Source organism: Elephantulus edwardii, unplaced genomic scaffold (assembly GCF_000299155.1).
Source record: "Elephantulus edwardii isolate Elephantulus edwardi_28Jun2011 unplaced genomic scaffold, EleEdw1.0 scaffold00130, whole genome shotgun sequence".
NCBI lineage: Eukaryota > Metazoa > Chordata > Mammalia > Macroscelidea > Macroscelididae > Elephantulus > Elephantulus edwardii.
The window spans coordinates 8,161,862-8,167,694 of NW_006399880.1; the positions used below are offsets into that span (position 1 = coordinate 8,161,862).

Sequence of the window (5,833 nt, forward strand, 5' to 3'; positions counted from 1 at the left end):
GGAACACTTAATTATGTCCATTTTAAACCTATACCCAGACCAAGATGCTGTTGTGCAAACAGAGCAAGGGAATAGTGCATGATTTACAACCAGGAAAATTGTGTGTCTGGGTTCTATCCTTTCTCCATACTTATTCAATCTGTATGTTAAACAAATCATTCCAGTTCCTGTACTTTATGTGGAGAAATGTGGTATCAGGATCTCAGGAAGACTCAACAACAACATAACTTATACAGATAACACAATCTTGCTTGCTGCAAGTGAGAATTTGAAAAGCTTGCTGCAGAAGATCAAAGACTACAGCCTTCATTATGAACTAGGTCACAACATCAGGAAAACAAAATCCTCACCACTAGACTAATAGGCAACAGTGCGAAAGAGAAAAGACTGAAGTTGTCAATGATTTCCTTTTATTAGTATCCACAAAAACAGCCTTAGGGCCAGCAGTCAAGCATTACATTGGGAATACCTGCTGTCAAGGACCTCTCCAAAGTGAGTAAGAACCAGACTGATTCAAACCATGGTCTTTTAAAGTATTTGCTATGGATTTGAAAGTTAGACAATGAACAAATATGAGAAAAGGAGAATTATTGTTTTTGCGTTGTAGTGTTGGACTGCCAAAACAACAAAAAATATGTCTTGGAGAAAGTGCCTTCTTGGTGGTCTTTAGAGACAAGGATAGTGAAAATTCAGGTCACGCTCTTTGGACATGCTGTTAGGAGAGGCCATCCCTTGGGAAAAAAAGTATCATACTGGGGAAGGTAGAGAGTCAATAAAAGAGAGAAAGATTCTTTTCTACCCTCTCCTTCCTTTCCTGAGCACAGGTCTGGCTGCACTCTGCTCACTCTGAGCTCAGTCTCCTGACCAGATACTGCCACTTTTGTCTCCCTGCTGCCATCATGATTATCTACCAGAGAACTCATCAGCCACTACAAGATGTTCTCCAACATCTACAAAATCCAGGAGATTTTTTTTTTTTTGTGGAGGGGAAGACGGTCAGTAGAACAAAGGGGAACATTGATAACTCACTCATTGGGGAAATGCCTCTACTGAAGACACTGATTATGAAGAAAACAAAAAGCATTGGTGTTAACAACGTCATGACTCCTCACTTACAGGAAACCAGCTTCACAGAAGAAACCTACAAGAGGTGCATCAAGGATTACAAGAAGTCACAATCAAAGGCAAACTTGAAGAACAGAAGCCTTACAATCTTTTATGACAAGGGCTGCAGAAGAGATCAAGCACATCCTTGCTCATTTCAAAAACTACTTTATTGGTGAAAACATGAGTCCAGATGGCACGATTTCTCTGCTGGATGACCTTGAGGATAATGTGGCCCCATTTGTGATTTTCTCTAAAGATGGGTTAGAAATGGAGTAAAGTTAACAAACTTGGCACTTACTTGGATCCATCACCTGCCATCTTAACTGGCTGCTGCTTTTCAACAACACACCAGGATTTAGACAAATGGGATTGATATCATCTTGAACTCTTAATTTAATTTTGACCTTGATGCATTTTTTAAAGGATAAAAATTTTGTAGATTGTCTAAAAGTAAAATTAATTTATTGTTGTTATGTGCCATTGAGTCGCCTGTGACTCCTAGTGATCCTATGTACAATAGCCCTAAACCCTGCTTTATCCTGTGCCAACATATTGTCTTCAACACACCTACCCTTATTACCCCAGTCACTGAGTCAATCCACCTCATTGAGGGTCTTCCTCTCCTATGCTGTACCTCTACCCTCTAGGGCATGATGTCCCACTCCAATGACTGATCCTGCCTTTCAACATGTCCAAAATATGTTAAAGTTTCAGAATCCTTGCGTCCAAGGAGCAGCCTAGCTTCACCCTCTCCAGGATAAACGTGTTCATTCTCTTAGCAGTCCATGATATATTCAGTACTCTTCTCCAACACCATGATCCAAAGGTATCAATTCTACTCCTCTTAACCCTAGTCATTGTCCAGCTCTCTGATGCATAGCAAGTAACTGCAAAGATCAGGGCCTGTATCAGGCACACCTTAGTCTCCACACTGAAAACATTACTCTTCAGTACTTTGGAAAGCTCTCTGACAGTAGACTTTCCCAATGAAATTTGTCTTTTTATTTCCTGGCTCCTTGAACCAAGAGTGTTGATTGTAGAGCTAAGCAAATTAAAGCTGTCAACAATCCCAATCTCTTCACCATCTACCATAATGCTGTCAATAGGCCCAGTGGTGACAATCTTTATTTTCTTGATATTGAGCTTCAATTCAGATTGAAGGTTGCAGTCATTGACCTTCTGCAGCCAAGTGTTTCAAGTCCTCCTCAGTTTCAGCAGGCAGGGTTGTATCATCTCATCTGCACAGCGCAGGTTGTTGATGAATCTTCCTCCAATCCTGATGCCACATTTTTCCTCATGGAGCCAAGCCTCCCACATAATCTGTTTCGTGTATAGATTTTAAAGATATGGAGATAGGACACATCCTTAATGCACATTCTTCCCAGTTTTGAACCATGCAGTGTTTCCTTGCTGTGTTTTGATGACTGCCACCTGGTCCAAGTATATGTCTTGCATAAGCAAAATCAAGTGTTCTGGGATTCCCATTCTTCTCAGAGTCAACCACAGTTTGTTGTGATCCACACAGTCAAATGCCTTTGCATAGTCAATGAAACACAGATAGACATTTCTCTGGTACTTTCTGTCTTCAGCCAAGATCCACCTGACATTAGGAATAATATCCCTAGTACCACGACCTTCTAAACCCAGCCTACAATTCTGGCAGTTCTCTGTTGATGTGCTGCTCCAGTCATTTTTGGATAATCCTCAGCAAAATCTTGCTTGCATGTGAGATCAATAGTATTGTTTGATAATTTTCTCACTCTTTCTGATCACCTTTCTTTGGAACGGGAACAAAGATAGGTCTCTTTCAGTCAGTAGGCTGGGTTCTTGTTCTCCAGATTTCTTGTCACAACTTAGTGAACACATCCAGAGCAGCATCTGTTTGTTGAAATATATCAACTGGTATGTCATCAATTCCTGGAGCCTTGTTTTCTGCCAATTCCTTCAGAGCAACTTGAGCTTCTTCCTTCATCACCACAGGCTCTTGCTCATATGTTGTTCCATGAAATTCTTCTGTGTCTGCCAATTCCTTTTGGTACAACGACTCTGTATACTCTTTCCATCATCTTTTAATGCTTCTTGGATCTTTCAATACTCTGTCCTAAGCATCCTTAAGTATTGCAACTCAAGGTTTGAATTTGTTTTTCAGTTCCTTCAGCATAAGAAAGGCTGAGCGAGTTTGGCCCTTTTAATATTCTGCCTCCAGCTTCTTGCATATTTCATTGTAATACTTTAATTTGTCTTCCCGCACAGCCCTTTGGAATCTTCTGCTCAAATCCACAATATCTTGATTTCTTCCCTTTGCTTTGGCTCCTTGGCACTCTAGTGCAATATTCAAAATTTCTTCTCACTTCCGTCTTGGTCTTTTCTTCCTTCTCTGTATTTTTAATGACCTTTTGCATTCTTCTTGGATAATATTCTTGATAACCTCTCACAGCCCGTATGGTCTTTGCTCCTTAATGTTCAAGTCCTCAAACCTGTTCCTGAGATGGTTTTGAAATTCAGGTGGGATAGACTCAAGGACAAATATTAATTCCTGTGAACTTGATTTAATTTTTCTCAGCTTCAGCTTGAACTTGCATATGAGTAGATGGCAAATATCTTGTAGTCGAATATATTTAACTTCATCCTCTTGCTCCGGAGCAGCCAGAGCAGGGTTGTAGTTTATAAAGTGAGAGGTTGTTTTCAGATGACTTCAGTTAAACAACTCCTCGGACTGGAGTTGAGCCATAAAGATCAAGTCTTAATTCTGAGTAAGTAAAGGAAGTGACTGTTCAGAGCAGTGCCAACATTTGAAGAGGATCCTTAACACATCTGATCACCACAAATGGAAGTGGTTAACGTTGGAAGAGATTGCCAAAAGAATAAAAAGAGACTAATACAATTAGAGAGGGGGGAGTGGAAGAGAGGAAGACTTTGATTAGGTGGATTGGCATGGAGGCTGTAACAATAAGCTCAAGCATCTTAGAGATATACTTGATAGATGGAGAAAAGGTCAAAGTTGTCAATAACTTCATTTTAGTTGGATCCACAATTAGCATTCAGGGTAGCAACAGTCAATAAATCAAAACACATATTACATTGGAGAAATCTGCCATCAAGGAGCTCTCCACTGTGCTAAATGAGCAAGAATATCAGCTTAAAGTCTAAGGTGCATCTAGCCTGAGTCACAATATTTTCACTTGTTCCTATATATCTGAAAGTTACACAATAAAGGATGACAGCAGAGGAATTGATGCATTTGAACTGTGAAATTGCCTACAAGTATTCAACATCCCCTGGAATTCCAAAAGATTAAGCGAATCTGTCTTGAAGCACAATCAGAGTAATCTTCAGAGGCAAGGATGGTAAAACTTCATCTCACTTATTTTGGGTGTGTTTTCAGGAGGACCTAGGAAAGAGAGGAAAACTCTTAACTGGCACATTGACTACCACAATGAGATTGAGGATAACCATGATTATGAGGATGGCACAGCATAAGGCAAACTCCAAATTTGTTGCTGATAGGATCATTATGAATCGTAGTCAACTCGATGGTTGTTGTTGTTGATTGCCTTCGAGTCAAGCACTACTCATAATGACCCTCTGAACAAAAGGCCTGAGACCCCTCTACAACTATCAACATTTTATCAAAGCTAATAGAATTTCCAGAGGCATGTTGTTTAGGAAGTGGATGCCACTCCTGTTGCCAAACCTGTCATAATATGTTCTTGTTATTTGTCATTGAATCACCTGCAATGTACAGTGGCCCTATGTACAGCAGCTCTGAACCCTTCCCTGTCCTGAGCCAGTCTCACTAATTCTGACACACCAACCTTCATTGCCCCAATTACTGTATCAATCCATTTCATCCAGAGTCTTCCTCTCCTGTGCTGTCTGTCCACCCTTCCGAGCATGATGTCCTTCTCCAAGGACCTATAACTTCTGGCCATGTGCCAAAAATAAGTGAGGCAGAGCTTCAGAATCCTAGCCTCCAAGAAGAGACTGGTTTCACTTTCTCCAAGACAGACTTATTTGTTTTCTTGGAAGTCCATGGTATGGTCAAGACTCTTCTCCAGCATCGCAACTCAAAGGTATCTATTCTTCTGTCATCCTTAGTCATTGTCCAACTCTTTGAAGCATAACAAGTAATTGAGAAGATCATCACCTAAATTAGGAACTCCTTTGTATCTAGACTGACATCATTGCTCTTCAACACTCTGGAGAGGTCCATGACAGCAGATTTTTCCCAGTGCAATTCATCTTTTTATTTCCTTTCTACTGGTGTTAAGAGTGTTGTGGATCTGAGCAAGCTGTAATTGCTAACAACCTCAGTCTCTTCTCCATCTACTATGGTGCTGCCAATTGGCCCAGTGGTGAGAATCTTGTCTTCTTGATGTTGATCTTCAATCCATTTTGAAGACTACAGTCCTTGACCTTTTGCAGAAAGTGCTTCAGGCCTTCTTCAGTTTCAGCAAGCAAAGTGTGTCATCTGTATATCATAGGTTGTTAATGAATCTTCCTCCAATCTTGATGCCACACTCTTCCTCATAAAGCCCTGCATACAGATTGAAAAGATATGGGGACAGGATGCATCCCTGACACACTCCTTTTCTGATTTTGAACTATGCAGTGTTTCCTTGCTCTGTTCTGAGGACTGATTCTTGGTCCAAGTACAGGTTTTGCATAAGCATGATTAAGTGGTCTGAGATTCCCATTTTCCTCAAGGTTAGCCACAACTTTTTGT

General features: G+C 40.5%; 1 pseudogene; it reads left to right on the forward strand.

The window, feature by feature from the left end:
* Positions 1-1,383, forward strand: part of LOC102859729 — a 31,836-nt pseudogene extending 30,453 nt beyond the window's left edge.
* The last annotated feature ends 4,450 nt before the right edge of the window (positions 1,384-5,833 follow it).